The sequence below is a fragment of the Oncorhynchus clarkii genome, chromosome 30 (genome assembly GCF_045791955.1).
Source record: "Oncorhynchus clarkii lewisi isolate Uvic-CL-2024 chromosome 30, UVic_Ocla_1.0, whole genome shotgun sequence".
Lineage (NCBI taxonomy): Eukaryota > Metazoa > Chordata > Actinopteri > Salmoniformes > Salmonidae > Oncorhynchus > Oncorhynchus clarkii.
In genome coordinates, this window is record NC_092176.1 from 38959984 (window position 1) to 38982126 (window position 22143).

General features: G+C 44.6%; 1 protein-coding gene across 4 annotated transcripts in view; it reads right to left on the reverse strand.

The window, feature by feature from the left end:
- Positions 1-9402, reverse strand: part of LOC139389976 (atos homolog protein B-like) — a 56276-nt gene extending 46874 nt beyond the window's left edge. For all 4 annotated transcript variants that reach the window (XM_071137036.1, XM_071137037.1, XM_071137035.1 and 1 more), the window contains exon 1: positions 9028-9402. The gene's annotated coding sequence lies outside the window, so the exon portion shown is untranslated. The remainder of the gene's footprint in view (positions 1-9027) is intronic.
- Positions 9403-22143: the final 12741 nt, after the last annotated feature.

Consider the following 22143-nt stretch of genomic DNA (forward strand, 5'->3'; position numbering starts at 1 on the left):
TTTATTTAACCAGGTAGGCCAGTTGAGAACACCTTTATTTAACCAGGTAGGCTAGTTGAGAACACCTTTATTTAACCAGGTAGGCCAGTTGAGAACACCTTTATTTAACCAGGTAGGCCAGTTGAGAACACCTTTATTTAACCAGGTAGGCTAGTTGAGAACACCTTTATTTAACCAGGTAGGCCAGTTGAGAACACCTTTATTTAACCAGGTAGGCTAGTTGAGAACACCTTTATTTAACCAGGTAGGCCAGTTGAGAACACCTTTATTTAACCAGGTAGGCTAGTTGAGAACACCTTTATTTAACCAGGTAGGCTAGTTGAGAACACCTTTATTTAACCAGGTAGGCTAGTTGAGAACACCTTTATTTAACCAGGTAGGCTAGTTGAGAACAAGTTCTCATTTGCAACTGCGACCTGGCCACGATAAAGCATAGCAGTGTGAACAGACAACACAAAGTTACACATGGAGTAAGTAAACAATTAACAAGTCAATAACACAGTAGAAAAAAAGGGGAGTCTATATACATTGTGTGCAAAAGGCATGAGGAGGTAGGCGAATAATTACAATTTTGCAGGTTAATAACACTGGAGTGATAAATGATCAGATGGTCATGTACAGGTAGAGATATTGGTGTGCAAAAGAGCAGAAAAGTAAATAAATAAAAACAGTATGGGGATGAGGTAGGTAAAAATGGATGGGCTATTTACAGATAGACTATGTACAGCTGCAGCGATCGGTTAACTGCTCAGATAGCAGATGTTTGAAGTTGGTGAGGGAGATAAAAGTCTCCAACTTCAGCGATTTTTGCAATTCGTTCCAGTCACAGGCAGCAGAGAACTGGAACGAAAGGTGGCCGAATGAGGTGTTGGCTTTAGGGATGATCAGTGAGGTACACCTGCTGGAGCGCGTGCTACGGATGGGTGTTGCCATCGTGACCAGTGAACTGAGATAAGGCGGAGCTTTACCTAGCATGGACTTGTAGATGACCTGGAGCCAGGGGTCTGGCGACGAATATGTAGCGAGGGCCAGCCGACTAGAGCATACAAGTTGCAGTGGTGGGTGGTATAAGGTGCTTTAGTGACAAAACGGATGGCACTGTGATAAACTGCATCCAGTTTGCTGAGTAGAGTGTTTGAAGCAATTTTGTAGATGACATCGCCGAAGTCGAGGATCGGTAGGATAGTCAGTTTTACGAGGCGTGAGTTTGGTGGCGTGAGTGAAGGAGGCTTTGTTGCGGAATAGAAAGCCGATTCTTGATTTGATTTTCGATTGGAGATGTTTGATATGAGTCTGGAAGGAGAGTTTGCAGTCTAGCCAGACACCTAGGTACTTATAGATGTCCACATATTCAAGGTCGGAACCATCCAGGGTGGTGATGCTGGTCAGGCGTGCGGGTGCAGGCAGCGAACGGTTGAAAAGCATGCATTTGGTTTTACAAGTGAATACTAGTGTTGATTAAATGGATCACATTTTATTTGCAACTTTGGGTAGAAAACCAATAGCTTTTGACAAAATACATTTTGTGGTCATCCTCACAATTCAAGCCATTCCATGAAAGCACTTCAGTTTGTCCAGGAAACGGCCCCTGTGTTTGGGATTTATTAGTCTGGATTAGACCATCCCCGGTGAACAAGCAAACTATTAGCCCACAGCTGTTATAATCGTTTCACGGTTATGGTTTACAATGGAGCCTTCGGGAATGTCATCACACCCTTTGACTTTTTTCCTCCACATTTTGTTGTGTTACAAAGTGAGATTAAAATGGATTTAATTGTCTTGTTTTTCAAAGATCTACACTATATACACTCTAATGTCAAAGTGGAACGAAACATGCAAAAGTACATGCAAAAGTATTCAACCCCCTGACTCAATACATATTAGAATCACCGTTGGCAGCGATTACAGCTGCGAGTCTTTCTGGGTAAGTCTCAAAGAGCTTTGCAAACCTGGATTGTACAGTACAATATTTGCCCACTATTCTTTTTTAAATTCATCAAGCTCTGTCAAAATTGATTGTTGATCATTGCTAGACAGCCATTAATAACTTCACCATGTTAAAAGGGATTTTCAATGTCTATACTAATAGGTGCCCTTCTTTGCAAGAGGCATTGGGAAAACTCCCCTGGTTTTTGTGTATGAATCTGTGCTTGAAATTCACTGCTCAATGGAGGGGCCTTACAGATATGTGTATATGTGGAGCAGAGAGATGAGGCAGTCTGTAACGATCGTTGTAGGTGGAAGAAGGAGAGGACCAAGGTGCAGCGTGGTACGTGTTCATGATCTTTTAATTACGCTGAACACTAGAACAAAAATAACAAAAACGGAACAAACAGTTCTGTCTGGTACAGAGACAGAAAACAACTACCCACAAATCATAGTGGGAAAACAGGCTGCCTAAGTATGGTTCTCAATCAGAGACAACGATCGACAGCTGCCTCTGATTGGGAACCATACCAGGCCAAACACATAGAAATACACACATAGAATTCCCACCCCAACTCACGCCCTGACCAACCGAAAATAGAGACATACAAAAAAAAGGACTAAGTTCAGGACGTGACACAGTCATTGTTAAAAATCCTGTTAAACACTATTATTGGACACTGATTGAGTCCATGAAACTTATCTGACATGTTAAGCACATGTTTGCTCCTGAAGTTATTTAGGCTTGCCATAACAAAGCGATTGAATACTTATTGACTCAACAAATTAATCAAAAATGAAAAGCGGAAATTGTATTATTTTTTACATTTTGTACATATTTCCACTTTGACATTATGGGGTATTGTGTGTAGATCGGTGAAACAAAATCTCAATGTAACCCATTGTAAATTCAGGCTGTAAACACAACAAAATGTGGAAAAGTTCAAGGGGTGTGAATACTTTCTGAAGGCACTGTAGTGTTTTATAATGGTAATAGGTTGGGTTTAATTTCACTAATCACACTAAATATAGAGATATGTTTTCTAATCATTTTATGACTGCCATGCAATGGTTTATCATGGTATGATTTTATTAGAGTTATCATAACCTTTTAAAAAAGTTTTGGGATTGTAGGAAAAGTCTTCATATGAGAATTGTACCAAATGAAATCCAATTTTATGGGTCACATACACATGGTTAGCAGATGTTCATGCGAGTGTAGAGAAATGCTGGTTAGGGATAGCACTCTCAGAGAGCTGACTATTGTTGGACTATTCCAGGAGAGTTGGGTTGATGAATTAGGTTGGGATTGGTGTGGGTTGTGGGGGGGTCTTTGGGTGGCTTATTACCATTTAATTGGATTCCTCATGTCTTACTCAACTGTAGGAAGAAGTTTGGTCCAAATCGGATGTCGGGTATTATATTTACTGAATATTGAGTGAATCTTAAAAATGAAAAGGGCCTATTTGGGTGCCAATCAACTAGCTTCCTTTCTCAGAGATCAAATTACATTTTAACTAAATAATGTTGCAGTAATGCTAATCTTATCCATTTCTAATGATGGTGGGTGTTATGACTGAAATAACATGGAATTAATTTGGTTTTATTTGTGGACTCAAATCAAATCAAATGTTATTGGTCACATACACATGGTTAGCAGATGTTAACACGAGTGTAGCGAAATGCTAGTGCTTCTAGTTCCGACCATGCAGTAATATCTAACATGTAATCTAACAATTCCACAACAACTACTTAATACACACAGATCTAAGGGATGGAATAAGAATATATACAAGAATATATATATGGATGAGCGATGACCTAGATGGTATGGAATACAGTATATACATATTAGATGAGTAATGTAAGATATGTAAACATTATTAATGTGGCATTATTAAAGTGACTAGTGATCCATTTATTAAAGTAGCCAATGATTTTGAGTCTGTATGTAGGCGGCAGCCTCTTCGTGTCAGAGATGGCTGTTTAACAGTCTGATGGCCTTGAGATGGAAGCTGTTTTTCAGTCACTCGGTCCCAGCTTTGATACACCTGTACTGACCTCGCCTTCTGGATGGTAGAAGGGTGAACAGGCAGTGGCTCGGGTGGTTGTAGTCCTTAATTATCTTTTTGTCCTTCCTGTGACATCGGGTGCTGTAGGTATCCTGGAGGGCAGGTAGTTTGCCCCCCGGTGATGCGTTGTGCAGACCACACCACCCTCTGGAGAGTCTTGCGATTGTGGGCGGTGCAGTTGCCGTACCAGGCGGTGATACAGCCCGACAGGATTCTCTAAATTGTGCATCTGTAAAATTTTGTGAGGTTTTTAGGTGACAAGACACATTTCTTCAGCCTCCAGAGGTTGATGAGGCACACTGTCTGTGTGGGTAGACCATTTCAGTTTGTCCGAAACTTTCCACCTTCTCCACTGCTGTCCCATCGATGTGGATAGGGGGGTGCTCCCTCTGCTGTTTCCTGAAGTCCACGATCATCTCCTTTGTTTTACTGATGTTGTGTGAGAGGTTGTTGTCCTGACACCACACTCCAAGTGCCATCACCTCCTCCCTGTAGGTTGTCTCGTCGTTGTTGGTAATCAAGCCCACTACTGCTGGGTCATCTGCAAACTTGATGATTGAGTTGCATGGCCACACAGTCATGGGTGAACAGGGAGTACAGGGGGGGGCTGAGCACGCACCCTTGTGGGGCCCCAGTGTTGAGAATCAGCGAAGTGGAGATGTTGTTTCCTACCTTCATCACCTGGGGGCGGCCTCTTAGAAAGTCCAGGACCCAATTGCACAGGGGATGGGTTGAGACCCAGAGCCTCAAGCTTAATGATGAGCTTGGAGGGTACTACGGTGTTGAATGCTGAGCTGTAGTCAATGAACAGCATTCTTACATAGGTATTCCTCTTGTCCAGATGGGATAGGGCAGTGTGCAGTGTGATTGCGATATCATCATCTGTGGACCTATTGGGGCGTTATACAAATTGAAGTGGGTCTAGGGTGGCAGATAAGGTGGAGGTGCTATGATCCTTGACTCGTCTCTCAAAGCACTTCATGACGACAGAAGTGAGCGTTACGGGACGATAGTCATTTAGTTCAGTTATCTTTATCTTTACCTTCTTGGGTACAATGGTGGCCATGGATTCAAGCCTCACTTGCAAAAGAGATCTTATACTCTAAAAACAAAAATAAAATAGTCAAAAGTAATTATTTCACCTCAGTTGAGCAATGATGCAAACTATAGAAGAGAAGCTTTTGTATCTCAGTAGAGAAGGCAGGAGGCCACCCCCTGTTTACCACACACACACACACACACACACACTGCCCCTTTAAGAGCCCTTGTTCACATCAATATAGGAAAACAGGGGGTGGCCTCCACCCTCAAGGCCCTCCCCTTTTTCAAGGGTGTCTGAGTACAGCTGAACAGAACGAAGCATAGAACATCCTGTTCACACACAAAACAAACTGGCACCTCCACATTACACAAAACAATACACACACATACACTTGTCTATACAGACACACACTCTTGGCTCAAACACATACACTCCCAAAACAGCCTTTAACTGTGTGTGTGTGTGTGTGTGTGTGTGTGTGTGTGTGTGTGTGTGTGTGTGTGTGTGTGTGTGTGTGTGTGTGTGTTTGTGTGTGTGTGTGTGTGTGTGTGTGTGTGTGTGTGTGTGAATGAATGAATGTGTGTGTGAATGTGTGTGTGTGTGTGTGTGTGTGTGTGTGTGTGTGTGTGTGTGTGTGTGTGTGTGTGAGAATGTATGTGTCACTGCCGTCTTAAGCAATGGAGTCTTGGTGACAGGCTCCTCCAGCTCACAGGATGGAATGTCCTGGAAAAAAACATGTGGCCTATTCATGGAGCGACGCAAATAAGCCCCCCCCCCCTCTCGCAAAAATGGACATGCCCCCAGGATGAGTGTGTGTGTGGTTAAATCTTTATGTTCACCTTAGTTCTTCTTTGATCTGTTGGTGGGTGGTGTGTGTGTTCACGTGTGTGTGTGTGTGCATGCATGTATGGGGTGTGTGTGTGTGTGTGTGCCATGGTCCAAGCCTGAGGGATGGAGAGAGAGTGCTTTGCTAACGACTGGCTTATAAACTAAGCCTAGCGCTGTGGGATAAGTACACAGTAAAAACATACTATACAGGCTCTATACGGTCTCCATACAGGCTCTATTCATACACAGGCTCTATTCGGGCTCTACACGGGCTCTATTTGTACACAGGCTCTATTTGGGCTCTACACGGGCTCTATTTGGGCTCTAAACGGGCTCTATTTGTACACAGGCTCTATTCGGGCTCTATTCGGGCTCTATTCGGGCTCTATTCGTACATGGGCTCTATTTGTACACGGGCTCTATTTGTACACGGGCTCTATTTGGGCTCTATTTGTACATAGGCTCTATACGGGCTCCCCACTGGCTCTATTCGTACACAGGCTCTATCCGGGCTCCATATGGGCTCCACATGGGCTCTACACAGGCTTTATTCATACACAGGCTCTATACAGGCTCTATTCATACACAGGCTCTATACGGGCTCTACACAGTCTCTATTCATTCATGGGCTCTACACTGGCTCCATAGGGGCTCTATAGGGGCTCTATACAGGTTTTATTCACACACAGGCTCTATACGGGCCCTACACAGGCTCTTTACGAGCTATATTCGTACACAGGCTCTATATGGGCTCTACACAGGCTCTATATGGGCTCTATTTGTACACAGGCCCTATACGGGCTCCACACAGGCTCTATATGGGCTCTACACGGGCTCTATATGGTCAAGCGGCAGGGTAGCCTAGTGGTTAGAGCGTTGGACTAGTAACCGGAAGGTTGCAAGTTCAAACCCCCGAGCTGACAAGTCTGTCGTTCTGCCCCTGAACAGGCAGTTAACCCACTGTTCCTAGGCCGTCATTGAAAATAAGAATTTGTTCTTAACTGACTTGCCTAGTTAAATAAAAGGTAAAATAAAAAAATACACAGGTATTTTGTTAGGATGAAGGGTTTGGTTTGGCAGAGGCCTTGGTATGTTAATGAACACAGAACATTGTGTGTGTGTGTGTGTGTGTGTTTACAGTGTCCTCTCAGCTGATGTGTTGTTGAGTCAAAGCAAACAGCGTTTCTGAACCAGCCTGTTTATCTTTGTTTGTGACTGATTCCCACACACACTCCTAAAGTTAGAGAGAACATAACGTTTGTTGTTGATGATTAGATCTGGATGTTTTCAAACGCCATCATTATGATCACAATTTGCTTATTGAAAGTCCACTATCTTTAAAACTTGACTGCTGATCATTGCTCATAGTAGTTTGACCTATATAGTTTGTGGGTATGCATTGATATGTAGGCTACGTGTGCCTTTAAAAATAATTTAAAAGGTCTGTTCTTAGGAGCGACGCAACGCTGTTGATGTTTATGTAGTCTGTCCGCGAAGAGATTGTAAATGTGGTTTAATTCTCTCAACGATCCCGATCCAGGCTACACGTGTTGTAAAGCAGCAAAGTGCTTAATTTGACGTTTTTAGTTTACACTCACACACACACACACACACACACACACACACACACGATTGACTGTCTGTGAAACATTGATTTCACTCTGTCACACATGAATCAATGCATTGAATAGTGCAGTCACTTCGGCTACATACACCCTTAAATAATCATAATTTGTCCTCTGTGGGGTCCCACCAGGTCACTAGTAGAGAAGACTACATCACATAAGCCTTCACACTGAGGATGTCCAGGGCTGTGGACAAGCATGTTTAGAACAGCCTGTAGGTCTGTCTGTAGGGGGTTTGTATGTATGTATGTATGTGTGTGTGTGTGTGTGTATATATATATGTGTGTGTGTGTGTGTGTGTGTGTGTGTGTATGTGTGTGTGTGTGTATGTATGTATGTATGTGTGTGTGTATGTGTGTATGTATGTATGTATGCACATGTAATATGTTTGCAAATGCAATGTTATCTTGCCCTGCTTGTGAAGACAAAGGGAATATCCCTGCAGCGCTGCACAATCAAACCAGACATTACGTATCAATGCATGAGCTGATCCACACACACGCACACACACACACACACACACACACACAGAGACACACGCACAGAGACACACACACACACCTACATCACTGCACTTCTTATCACAGTAACAAAGGTTACTCGCTTGCTGCATGAATGTGTGCAACATAGCAGCAGCAATAACCGCAACATTGCAGGTTTAGGTCAGTATCAGTCCACAGCTGCTGTCTATCTCCCGTTGCAGATGATAGCCTCTCTTCAATGCAATTCCATCTATCTAACAGCAGCAGCTCCCCTTACAGAACAATGAAACCTGGCTAGTGCTTTGGATGGCGGGGTTCCCTTACCTCTCTTAAACGATTAGTTACAGCGATATTATTCACGGTTGTTCAACCGCCACGATATCGTCATCAACTCAGATTTATAGCATGTGTGTGGTGGTGGGGTGATCCCTCGCTCATATAGGATTAGGCTACGACCTACAGACAGCACAGTACAGTACAGTACCAAGCGTAATGCATTGCATCTGTATGCAGTTAAGCGAAGGCACGCATGCATTGCAGACTGTGTGTATTAAGCACACACGCCCGTTTATAATGGCAAGTCAGGAGACTTCATCTCCTTGTCCTTATTCTGCACACGCACGCACCCCCGGCGCGCACATACATTTTTTTTCCTTGTGAAGAATGAGGATGGCAAACAAAGCAGAGGAACGCCCCCTGCGAAGACACACAGTAGTTTACTTATGTGTGTGTGTCATGACTATGTCATCTGGGCTAGGCTGAATTTCAAATGCCGAAGAAAATCATTCAATACGGCAACACTCTAAACTACCATGTAGCCAGCTGCCTAAATAAGATTGAGGTCTTGCATCATTTGTATGTTTTTCCACAAAGACCACTGTCCACATTTAAAACCCCGAAATACACATTTAGTTGTTATAACGTCCTTACAATAGTACAATAGTATTGACACCGTGTTTTTACAAGAACAATCCTAAATGTAAGCAGTTAATCAGCCGTTAGCTAGTTTACAGAACATAATTCAGTGACCATGAAAAAGCTTTGTTACTCACCAGAGCAGTAACTACCAGCTACATGAAGGGGACGACAGGCTTCACACGTAAAGGGTTAATTAACGAGACATTTCCTTCATCTCAGGAGCGGAGTTTAACTTTTTGCTTTTTATCTTTGCTTCAGGACAGCCCTGTCCGATTTCACATGAAGTGTCTCTTTTCACATTTAAAGATCAATCGGATTGCCATCAAAACCAACGTTAGCTATCTTCGAAGAGAAGTTGATTGCATCGTTGATCATGGAATTTTTCCGTCTCGTCTTGTCGTCTCTACTCTCCTCTCTAACCACATAGCTTGCTAGCTCCGTTGCTTGCTGGCTATTTTACATTTATCTGCTTTTCTGCGCTTTAGCTGTTTTCGCCCTCGCCCATGAAATAGCGCAGTGTCCCTTTAAACAGGTCGTCACTAGCTACCACAGCCACAAAGTCTTAAACCCCGCCTATTTATACAATTTATCTTCTTAAAATCTGATTTTAAACCCTAACCTCAACCCTAACCTTAACCGCACTACCGACCCATAACCTTAAATTAATACCAAAACGCAAATATTTTTTTTCCCCATGAATTTTCACAATATTGCCATTTTGACTTTGTGGCTGTGGTAACTATTGAAAATCCTTTAAACAACGATATTTCCGGGGTTTGCTGAAAAATAAATAGGGGTGGAGTTTACGGCCAGCTGGGCACCTGTCATTTAAGCGATTGGTCAGTTGGATTTCCACGAACCAACCAGAGTTCGCAAATTTTTGATTTAACAAATATATTCAAATATCTCTCAAGATCATTAGTTTAGGCGTTTGTGACGTTTTGCTAAGACACGCCCAGTACACGTGTTATTTGTCCCCCGCTTCTCCTCCAGAGGTGCGTTCAGTTCGCTTGAACGTTTGCTATGTTGCGGAACGGTTTGTAAGGAACGACACGTTTCCCAAAAACTTTATTCTATGTTCTTGAACAGATCAGTATAGACTTTGAGGTACGTTTGCTCCCGTTTGGTCGGTGTGGCGAAGTGTGGCTTGAAGGAATGCGTGACGTATTTAAAGGGCAGTGGGTTAGCCAACCCACAAACCAACCCTTCCCCCGTTTTTCAACTGCTCGTTCAATACAGTACCGTTTACGTTCAACTGATTGTTCCAGAACATAAAAACCTACATGAACACAGCCCTTGGTTGCAGAACGCAAACAAGAAAGGAATGGAGCTGAAGCCTCTACAATTAGAGGCCCACATCAAATCCAAACCCTTCAAAAAAGCAACCTTTAAATCTCACAAATCCTTGAACATAATGCTCATGAAACAACTGAGCATTCTAGATTTGACATTTATGATAGCCTTCTAATGGTTACTGAAGCTGTCAATGACTAGACAGAAAGCTGATGAGGACATAGTTCTACTGCAACTGCACTATAAGCTTTAATCCGGTCTCTTTTCAACAGCGATTTCTACATAGCCATGTTCTCATTCAGCTAGAATACAGGAGCTAGGAGGGTTCGTGAACCATAAAAATGCACAAGCTAGGAGTGTTCAAGAAGGTCGTCATTAGTTACCACTGCCACAAAGTCACAATCCCACCCACCCATTTCTTCAATTTATCTTCCTCATTAAGGATCGGACTCATTTTTTTTCCATTTTAAAATGACATACCCAAATCTACATGCCTGTAGCTCAGGGCCTGAAGCAAGGATATGCATATTCTTGATACCATTTGAAAGGAAACACTTTGAAGTTTGAGTGAATGTACAATTAATGTAGGAGAATATAACACATTAGATCTGGTAAAAGATAAAACAAAGAAAAAAACATGCTTTTTTTAATCATCTTTGAAACGCAAGGACACAATGTATTATTTCAGTTTAGGCACAATATAGATCTTGGCCACTAGATGGCAGCAGAGTATGTGCAAAGTATACGACTGATCCAATGAACCATCGCATTTCTGTTAAAAATGTTGTATCAAGTCTGCCTAAATGTGCCTAATTGGTTCATTGATACATTTTCAAGTTCATAACTGTGCACTCTCCTGAAACAATAGCATATTATATTTCACGGTAATAGCTATTGTAAATTGGACAGTGCAGTTAGATTAACAAGAATTTAAGCTATGTAACAGAAGGTAATCGTACTCTCCTTGTGTTGTGTTTTGTTCAAATAAATCACCCAAGCCAGTGGTCCCAGTTGAGCATTATGTATTATCTGTAGTTAAATGGTAAATAGCATGTTAGTTGTGCAGGGTTTAACAGTGTTGATGGCTGTCAATAGTAAAATCTGTAGGATGAAAACAACTCTGTTAACAGTGAGCTTATATGACCATTACATCGGTGAATGCTAGCTAACACACTTATATACTGTACAGCAATCATATACTAAAGCACATCCTAGAAAGCCCCTCAATCCCCAACAGGTACCTTATACCCACACATGTATGAATCAGAAATGTACAGAAAACTTGAACACATTGTAAAATATAAAAATAGAATTCAGTATTCAGAATGTGACCTACCCCTTGCATCACATTTCCACACTGGGGAGACCTGACATTCGCCATCTCCCCCTATCTGCAAGCGGGGCCAATCACAACAAACCTTATTGTCATCGGAATTGAACCAACCAATAAGAATGATTGAACATTAAATACAGATTTCTTTAGAGGCAAGTGGAAACATAACCACCCCTGTTACATTCTCCCCTGTTGATTTCCACTTGTATACTATAAAGAAATAATCTAAATAAAAACAAAATGAGGTATGCAATACATATGTCACCATAGACTATTCTCTGAAGAGTATTAGTGGAATTTAAATACCTTGTAGGAAAACATGCCTGTTACATGTTCAGTACTCTTGGTGACAATAAGAACCTCAGACAGAAAAACCTTGGCTTACTTGACCTTTGACCCATTACCTCCATGGGGCCCCTTGAAAGTAAAACAAAACAATGGGCTGAAGACCTGGAAATCTACAGGCCAAATTGGATTCTAATCCTACACCCGCACAAGTGTTCTAACAAACTCTGTATGAAAAACCCTCTGTGTCTGCATAGTCTCTGTGAGTCTCACAGGGCGTTTCCTAACCCGACCAGCCCCTGACCTGACAGGCCTAGCGGAGTTATCATTACGGCTAACCTGTTCAACTACAACCACCATTGATGGGTCACTGTCCACAGTCGGTGGATAGTCAAGGTCAAGGGTTCTGTGACTGTTGCTGGAGCTTGTGCTACCAGAGGCATCTTCAGAATGCCTTTCTTCTTCCGAGGGTTCTGACATTTCTTCTCCAAAGGTTAGCTCTGAAATGGGCGTGGCCTGTGGTTTCACAGACTGTACAGTTGTAGGCGAAGGTCAACGACTTCAGCTTCTGGGGCCACCTGTGCTTCGCTCTCGTAGGTAGGGCCCTGATCATGTTTCCCAACGTTCTTTTGAACCTTTCGACTCCCCTCGTTCCCCCTCGGATGGTAGGGAGTTATGTGCGACTTCTGGACTCCTGCAGCAAAACTCAGCAATCAATTGACTTTCAAAGTTGGCCCCTTGGTCGGAGTAGAAGATGTTGTTCCACAGCTGAAGGGCCACTGCTTTAGCTGATTGGTTCAGACACAAGGAGGCATGGGCCATTTAAGTAAAATGGTCTGTCACAACCAGAACATCCAAAGTATTGTTGGAGTCTTCAGCAGACCAGAAGTCTACACACACCAACTCGAGGGGCTTAGTCGTGATGATGTTCTCCAATGGAGCTCTGGCCTCTGGCTCTGGGGCCTTACTGAACACACACCTCTTGCAGCTCTGGAAGTATTCTCTTATATCAGACTCCAGACCATGCCAGAAGAACCTCTGTCTTATCAGGTACAACGTCCGCTGTTGCCCCTGATGACCGGCTTCATCGTGGACACCCTTCAAGACTGTCGCCCTCAGGTGGGTACTACATACTGGTACGTCTTCTTCTTGGACAGCAAACTTTTGGTATAGTACACCCATTTTCAGAGTGAGCTTCTCCCAGGCCTTCAGAATCTGCAGAGCCTCGATTGGTTCATGGTCACGTTCCCTCCTAGAAGATCTCCGGCCCCTGTCCACGTAGAAGACTTGCCTGACGCTGTTTTGATATCAGGTCGTCATGGGATAGCACTCTCACATCTGACATCTCAGATGGCACCAGTGACTGAGTGAGCTGAGGCAGTAGCAGCGCACAGTTCTGCAGACCAGCCTCCTCTTGCGACTTCAAGACTGCTGACCGCTTCCTTTGATAGAGAACCAGGAGAGGGATAGAAGGTAGTTTGTCAGTTCATGATTTCAATTTCACAGGCATCTGCCTCAATTGCCGATAAGCAGGTCGAATGGGTGGTTCTCAGCATGTACTCCCGCAGCTTCTTCCAGTAAGGCCTTGTATGGAACCCTTGAGATGCGGTGGAGAGCGCTCGGCTGTTCAAATGGCTGTCTACTGAGTGCATCAGCAATGACATTATTGGACCCGGGACGTACTTGATGTCAAACTTGAATGGAGCGAGCTTCGCAACCAATCTCTGTTCACAGGCTTCCAATTTGGGCTTGGACAGGATTTACATAAATGGGTTGTTCTCTGTCTATACAGTAAAAGGCTTGCCCCTTAGCCAATGACTAAACTTCTCACAGACGGCCAAGCAGAAAGCAAAAAACTGTAACCTATGGGCAGAAGACTTTGACTGTGCATAAGTAAGGGATTTGCTAGTGTAACAGTATAAATTTAGACCGTCCCCTCGTCCATACCCGGGCGCGAACCAGGGACCTTCTGCACACATCAACAACAGTCACCCACGAAGCATCGTTACCCACAAAAGCCGCGGCCCTTGCAGAGCAAGGGGAACTACTACTTCAAGGTCTCAGAGCAAGTGACTAAGCTAGCCGTTTCACATCCGTTACACTAGCGAATGCTACAGGTCTGGCCGTGGACCAATCCTCTGGCACCTGGGAGAGGACAGCACCTAAGCCATTACTAGATGCATCTACAGACAGCAAGAGAGGTCTACTAAAAGCAGGAGGGGCTAGCATGACCGGATTGAGGAGAGCCTGTTTCAACTGACTGATGGCCTGTTTGCACTCACCAGTCCAGTCTGCTGCTGTGAGTTTCCTATGCATTCCTCGTTTCTTCTTGCCTGTTCCATGGTGTGGTGCCTTCATCCCAGTTGTCAGCCCATGCAGCGGCTTAGCGATGGTGGAGCACCACTCAATGAACTGCTGGTAATAGACTATCATTCCGAGAAAGGACCGAATCTTCCCCTGGGAGGGCACGTCCATGTTATCCTCCGTGAGATCCTTCTCTGTCATCCCTGCAATAGCCTTCACTTTTTCTGGGTATGGTGGCCACACCTTATCCACTGATGACATGCCCCAAGAACCACACTGATCTCTTCATGATATGACATTTCTTTGGAGCCAATTTCAGATTATGGGCTTTGAGACGCTCAAAAAATGACTCCAAGCGTTGCAATCCAAGTTCTTCAGTCGGGGCAAAAAACAGCACATCGTCCAGGTAACAGAGAAGACTAGAAAAATGTTGATCCCCAAAAAATGCTCAACATCATCCTCATGAATGTATCTGGGCTGTTGCATAGTCCTTGTGGAAAATGGTTATATTCATATAACCCAAAAGGAGAAGTGAAGGCTGTAAACTTCTTGTCGTCTTCATGCACCTCTATATTGTAGTAGCCTGAGATAATATCCATCGTAGAAAAGAAGGCATTGCCACCCAGGGCCGCCAGAACATCAGCTAGTTGAGGTAGAGGGTGAGCATCCTTGAGCCATCGGAAGTCTGTACACAGTCTCAGATCGGCAGACTTCTTCCAGACCACCACTGAGTGGGGAGGCATACCACTGAGTGGGGAGGCATACCACTGAGTGGGGAGGCATACCACTGAGTGGGGAGGCATACTCACTGCTGGATTTCCTGATTATCTCTCGTCTCTTTCATCTCATCCAAGGCCTGCCTGAGCTTGTCATAATGGTTAGGGGAGAGCCTTCGGTAAGGTAGCCTCAAAGGATTGGTGTCACTGAGTCTGATGCGATGGACAGATCCAGTAGCCTTCCCGCAATCTAGTTTGTGCCTGAAGAAGATAGACTCATAGCGGGTTATAAGCTGAACTAGTTTGGCTTTACACTGTTGCGACAACTGAGTGGACTCAATGTCAATGTCACCTAGCCCTAACTCGTGCAACACCTCTCTTGTCACTCTGTGTGGTTTGACGTCAATGGTCGAGCTATCTGCACTACAATTGTCTGGATTGTCATCCATTTTGTGTACCTGCTGCACCAGGGGGACCGGTTCGACAGTGGGCCCATCTATGTAGTCAGTATCAAAGTCTGGATTGTCATCTATTTTGTGTACCTGCTGGTATTGGTGGGACAGTGGGCCCATCTATGTAGTCAGTGTCAAAGTCTGGATTGTCATCTATTTTGTGTACCTGCTGGGATTGGTGGGACAGTGGGCCCATCTATGTAGTCAGTGTCAAAGTCTGGATTGTCATCTATTTTGTGTACATGCTGGGATTGGTGGGACAGTGGGCCCATCTATGTAGTCAGTGTCAAAGTCTGGATTGTCATCTATTTTGTGTACCTGCTGGGATTGGTGGGACAGTGGGCCCATCTATGTAGTCAGTGTCAAAGTCCTCTAATGCCATGCAAGGAAAAACGCTGCTATGTTGGCATTGCGTCTCACTGTTACTGACTTTGGTGAGGGATTGATAACTTTGACAGGGACCCAGCCATCGCTCCACAATGTCACTACTGTCCTCCCCACTAGAATGTTTTTCGGTCTTGAGCGTGCCCCTGTAGGCTCAATAACGACAGCACTGCCCTGGGATACATTTTGAGGTGTACACAGCCGGCCCCAGACTTAATGCTCCTGCATGGGCTCCAGTGTGACCGCCCGCTTCAGCCTTACCGTGCCCTCCTTTCCATCTCTCTACATTAGCCAGCAGACGGAACAGTTTGTCATCTCCATTGTGTTCAGATGATGAGTCACCGGTCGTCTTCAGCTCCCTGATGAGGTGTTTTATCACGTCGCTGAGCTCATCACGTTGGCCATCCACTACTAGAACAGGGACAGAGACACTGCAGCCAACCAACACCACTTCAGTCGGACTGAGGGAGCCACTCTTTTTTTAAATTTTATTTAAAAAAAATGTATTTAAATTTTACCACTTTTTCTCCCCAATTTCATGGTATCCAATTGCTATCTTGTCTCATTGCTACAACTCCCGTATGGGCTCGGGAGAGACGAAGGCTGAATGTCATGCGTCCTCCGATACACAACCCAACCAGCCGTACTGCTTCTTAACACAGCGCGCATCCAACCCGGAAGCCAGCCGCACCAATGTGTCGGAGGCTACACCGTGCCCCTGGCAACCTTGGCTAGCGCGCACTGCGCCCGGCCCGCCACAGGAGTCGCTAGTGCGCAATGAGACAAGAAGATCCCTCCCTAACCCGGACGACGCTAGGCCAATTGTGCGTCGCCCCACGGACCTCCCGGTCGCGGCCGGTTACGACAGAGCCTGGGCGCGAACCCAGGGACTCTGATGGCACAGCTGGCACTGCAGTACAGCGCCCTTAACCACTGCGCCACCCGGGAGGCCAGGGAGCCACTCTTAAAGCACACCTGCTTTCTCAAGGCGTGGCACCACTGTTGAGCTCAATGTGCATACCATAGAACCGCTGTCAATCATAGTGCTCACCAGTAACACATTAGTATAGAAGAGTTCATCGTTGTGGAGCACTCTCTGTGTATTTTGCATAATTACTTTTTCGTTCGACTTAATTTCATCACAAACACTTGAATATATTGACTTTAAATCTACACCACTATTTGAATGGGGCACCTCACAAGGTCCAGCACTTCCCCCCCAACCCGTGCGGACCTGCTAGTTTTCCTGCCGCTGAGCCGTGTTGCTGTTTGAATGAGAGACGGGAGTTACCAATGAAGCGGGTGGACATCCTTGATGTGTGTGTGCCCAGCTGCATAACAGAGGAAGCAGATATGGTGTGAATAACAATGATCTATGATGCTGTGATTTGCATCCCCACACACTTTGCATTGCAAAGATGGGGTTCTCCCTTCTCCTGGGCCTCCTCTGAAAGCGGTTATCATAGCCACCTACAGGTTGCTGTGGCCTCTGCTCCAAAGACCCGTTCAAGCATGGCAATCACATGATCCAATACCTCAGATGAGCCATTTGTGGGCTGCGGCAAGGGGTCCGGGCAGTTTGCAACAGGCGACAGGAAATGCCCGCCAGGAAATCCATAGACACATCCCCATTCCTAGGACTAGGTGAAACTGGCTCGAATGTACTGAGTTGAGGTAGCTCTAAATCATGTGGAAGGTGCACACTTGCCTGTGCAGTCAGCCTGGCCAGAGGTGTGGAAGTAAGTGAAGAAATAGCTGCCCCCCTACCCACTGGCGGTGAAGGGTTAAACATGAGAACTCCCCTACTGTACCTCTCCCAAAACTCTCCATTTAATTTATTATATTTTTTTGTTGTTGTTGTTGGTGGAAACAAAAGTAAATAAAAATCACATTCAATATCAACACACTTATAAAATCAGCTTGAATAAAATGCCCTCAAAATAAAAGTTCAGTGGTAGTTGCACCCGCCTCTAACAAGAATCAACACAGAAAAGTAACAAAAGAAACAGCCTCATAAATATCTCTGTCGCCACCTTGTGGCAAAAAAGTGGCGTCGCACTAAAGTTAATAGGCATCGGAAAGTTACAAGCATAACATCACAATTACATCACTAACTAATCATACTATCAACACATACAAGTAATGAACAGTATACTACATTTCTCCAATTCACTCATGCTACCAGGAGCCTCCTGAGAATTCCGCTCGTGCAGAATGCAAAACAGTTCATATGCACGCATAACACGCCTCCGGTGTGCATCAGCAACCTCGCGGATCCTTCCACGTGACGTCCTGCGAAGACAAGAAGACGAGTCTCGGCACCAGTGTAACATAAGCTTGTGTTGTGTTTTGTTTTGTTCAAAGAAATCCCCCAGCCAGTGGTCCCAGTTGAGCATTATTTATTAGCTGTAGTTAAATAGGAAACCGGGTGTTTGTACTGTCTAGGGTTTTTTGTAGATTTATGGGGTTGTGTTCATTCTAGGTGTTTATGTAAGTCTATGGTTGCCTAGATTGGTTCTCAATCAGAGGCAGGTGTTTATTGTTGTCTCTGATTGGGAACCATATTTAGGCAGCCATGTTCTTTGGCTATTTTGTGGGTGATTATTTCCTGTGCCACACGGGACTGTTTTGTTGCCAGTTCACGTTATTATTATTATTTTTTTGTGTTCATGTTTAGTTTTTCTTCTTTAAAACCATGGACACTTACCACGCTGCGTATTTGTCCGATCCTTGTTTCACCTCTTCAGAGGAGGAGGAGGAAATCTGCCGTGACAGTAGCAGCCTCTAAGGTGCAGGGTTGAGTAACTGGGTGGTAGCCAGCTAGTGATGGCTATTTAACAGTCTGATGGCCTTCAGATAGAAGCTGTTTTTCAGTCTCTCCATCCCAGCTTTGACGCACCTGTACTGACCTCGCCTTCTGGATGATAGCGGGGTGAACATGCAGTGGCTCGGGTGGTTGTTGTCCTTGATGATCTTTATGGCCTTCCTGTGACATTGGGATTTGTAGGTGTCCTGGAGGGTAGGCAGTGTGCCCCCAGTGACAGGATGCACTCAATTGTGCGTCTGTAAAAGTTTGTGAGGGTCTTAGGGGCCAAGCCAAATTTCTTTAGCCTCCTGAGGTTGAAGAGGCGCTGTTGCACCTTCTTCACCACACTGTCTGTATGGGTGGACCATTTCAATTTGTCAGTGATGTATACGCAGAGGAACTTGAAGCTTTCCACCTTCTCCACTGCGGTCCCGTCGATGTGGATAGGGGGCTGCTCCCTCATTTTGTTGACGTTGAGGGAGGGGTTATTTTCCTGACACCACTCTGCCAGGGCCCTCACCTCCTCCCTGTAGGCTGTCTAGTCATTGTTTGTAATCTGGCCTGCTACTGTTGTGTCGTCGGAAAACTTGAGGACTGAGTTGGAGGCGTGCGTGGCCACGCAGTCATGGATGAACAGGGAGTACAGGAGGGGGCTGAGCACGAACCCTTGTGGGGCCCCTGTGTTAAGGATCAGCAAACTGGAGGTGTTGTTTCCTACCAGCAGCAAGAGCGACATCATTGATATATACAGACAAAAGAGTCGGCCCAAGAATTGAACCCTGTGGTACCCCCATAGAGACTGCCAGAGGTCTGGACAACAGGCCCTCAGAATTGACACACTGAACTCTATCTGAGAAGTAGTTGGCGAACCAGGCGAGGCAGTCATTTGAGAAACCAAGGCTGTTGAGTCTGCCGATAAGAATGTGGTGATTGACAGAGCCGAAAGCCTTGGCAAGGTCAATGAAGTTGGCTGCACAGTATTGTCTTTTATCAATGGCGGTTATGATATAATTTAGGACCTTGAGCGTGGCTGAGATACACCCATGACCAGCTCAGAAACCCGATTGCATAGCGGAGAAGGTACTTGGCTTTCGAAGACTTTAGAAAGGCAGGGTAGGATAGATATAGGTCTGTAACAGTTTGCGTCTAGAGTGTCTCCCCCTTTAAATTAGGGGATTACCGCGGCAGTTTTCCAATCTTTAGGGATCTCAGGCAATATGAAAGAGAGGTTGAGCAGGCTAGTATTAGGGGCTGCTAGTAATATTTTAAAATAGTTTTTTTTAAATAGAGGTTCCAGATTGTCTTGCCCAGCTGATTTGTAGGGGTCCAGATTTTGCAGCTCTTTCAGAATATCAGCTATCTGGATTTGGGTGAAGGAGAAATGGGGGAGGCTTGGGCAAGTTGCTGTGGGGGGTGCAGAGCTGTTGACTGGGGTAGGGGTAGCCAGATGGAAAGCATGGCCAGCCGTAGAAAAATACTTCTTGAAATTCTCGATTATCATAGATTTATCGGTGGTGACAGTGTTTCCTGGCCTCAGTGCAGTGGGCAGCTGGGAGGAGGTGCTCTTTTTCTCCATGGACTTTACAGTGTCTCAGAACTTTTTGAAGTTTGTGCTACAGGATGCAAATTTCTGTTTGAAAAAGCTAGCCTTAGCTTTCCTAACTGCCTGTGTATATATGTTCCTAACTTCCCTGAAAAGTTGCATATCGTGGGGGCTTTTCAATGCTAATGCAGTACACCACAGGATGTTTATGTGCTGGTCAAGGGCAGTCGGGTCTGGAGTGAACCAAGGGCTATATCTGTTCTTAGTTCTACATTTTTTGAATGGGGCATGCTTATTTAAGATGGTGAGGAAAGCTCTTTTAAAGAATAACCAGACAACCTCTACTGACGGAATGAGGTCAATATCCTTCCAGGATACCCAGCCCAGGTGAGATTAGAAAGGCCTGCTTGCTGAAGTGTTTTAGGGAGCGTTTGACAGGCATGAGGGGTGGTCGTTTGACCGCGGACCCATTACGGACGCATGCAATGTGGCAGTGATCACTGAGATCCTGGTTGAAGACAGAAAAGGTGTATTTAAAGGGCAGGTTGGTCACGATGACATCCACGAGAGTTGTGTTGATGGATTTGTGGTTGTACCTGGTAGGTTCCTTAATAATTTGTGTGAGATTGAGGGCATCTAGCTTAGATTGTAGGAGGGCTGGGGTGTTAAGCATATCCCAGTTTAGGTCACCTAACAGTACGAACTCTGAAGATAAATGGGGGGCAATTCATTCACACATGGTGTGCATGGCACAGCTGGGGACTGAGGGGGGTCTATAACAAGCGTCAACAGTGAGAGACTTATTTCCTGAAAGGTGGATTTTCAAAAGTAGAAGCTCAAACTGTTTGGGCACAGACCTGGATAGCATGACAGAACTCTCTGCAGTAGATTGCAACTCCACTCCCTTTGGCAGTTCTGTCTTGGCAGAAAAGGTTGGGGATAAAAATTTCAGAATTTTTGGTGGCCTTCCTAAGCCAGGATTCAGGCACGCTTAGGACATCAGAGTTGGCAGAGTGTGCTAATGTAGCCGGTGCTATACTACACCACTGTAACTCTGCGTTGTGTGTGGTTGATAGAGACCATAAATGTGGACTTTGGAGATCAGGTAGTTTTAATCAAGCAGAACTGACTCTCTGCATCTTGCATCTGCAAAATAAAACTGGAAATAAAACATTTGTAGAGCACATCTGTTCTGAGAATCGTCGCCTCTTTCTCTCTCAGTGCATCAAAATGATTTCTGGAATACAAAAATTAATACTCTCTCCTTATTATACATAACATATTTTACATTGATAAAACCACATACCTGCATCCAAAATGAAATAAAACATTTGTAGAGCACATCTGTTCTGAGAATCGTCGCCTCTTTCTACAACAGATGCACAATAGGAGGGACTGGGATCATTCGAGGAGCTAGCCATTGTTCACACATACAATAGCCTGCTAATACCTTAGCTAGCTATTAACCACATGTTGAATTCAGAATGTTGATATCATCCTAAAAAGTACAATTACAAGTGCATCTTAACAATACCATCCACTTATGAGTAACCTCTAAATATACATCATTATTCATGAACAAAACATTGTGTGTATGACTTTGTACTTAAAAGAATCAAACTTTTCTGAAGACAGAAAAAGCGTGCCTACCTCTCTCAGTGCATCAAAATGATTTGAGCACGAGCACTCCGGGCAAAACGTAAGTACACACTCCCCTTCTCCCAGGATGCAGGCATGCATAACAAATCAACACAACATATTGATATATGAACCTGGTGAAATTCACATAGTACTTTAACAACTGTTACACTAAAGCAGTGAATAAAACAAACTTAGGGAGTAGGCTTCTGATGTTAACATGCATGAAACCAAAGCTATTACGGTTACAGAAGTCAACAAATGAGAGGGCCTGGGGAATAGGAGTGGAACTGGGGGCTACAGGGCCTGGGTTAACCTCTACATCACCAGAGGAACAGAGGAGGAGTAGGATAAGGGTACGGCTGAAGGCTACAAGAACTGGTTGTCTAGTGCGTGGGGCACAGAGAATAAAAGGAGCAGATTTCTGGGCGTGGTAAAATAGATTCAGGGCATAATGTACAGACAATGGTATGGTAGGATGTGAGTACAGTGGAGG